The sequence below is a fragment of the Chiloscyllium plagiosum genome, chromosome 33 (genome assembly GCF_004010195.1).
Source record: "Chiloscyllium plagiosum isolate BGI_BamShark_2017 chromosome 33, ASM401019v2, whole genome shotgun sequence".
Classification (NCBI taxonomy): domain Eukaryota; kingdom Metazoa; phylum Chordata; class Chondrichthyes; order Orectolobiformes; family Hemiscylliidae; genus Chiloscyllium; species Chiloscyllium plagiosum.
Window position 1 is genome coordinate 9516014 of NC_057742.1, and position 329 is coordinate 9516342.

Below are 329 nucleotides of genomic sequence, written 5' to 3' on the forward strand. Positions count from 1 at the left end.
TAAATGGTGCATGTTTCACTGAATACTCAGTTGGAAGTAAAATTGATCACAGGAGTTCCGGCCTGGTGTTTGATTAGAAAGGTTGCCGATCTCGGAATTGTCTTAGAGACAGCATTTTAAAAAATAAATCGCATTTCCAGTGCAAAAAGAGGCCATTCCGTCTGTCTTGACGGTGCCGATACCTTCAAATCACACACAAAAAAAACTATTCTGATCCGGTTTGACACACCTCCGGGGACAGGTGAGACTTTCTACCCCTGCAGCAGTAGGACGCCTCGAAAGATTTTTTGTTTCGCTTTGAAAAGCTGCCCAATCCTGCACCCTCGCCA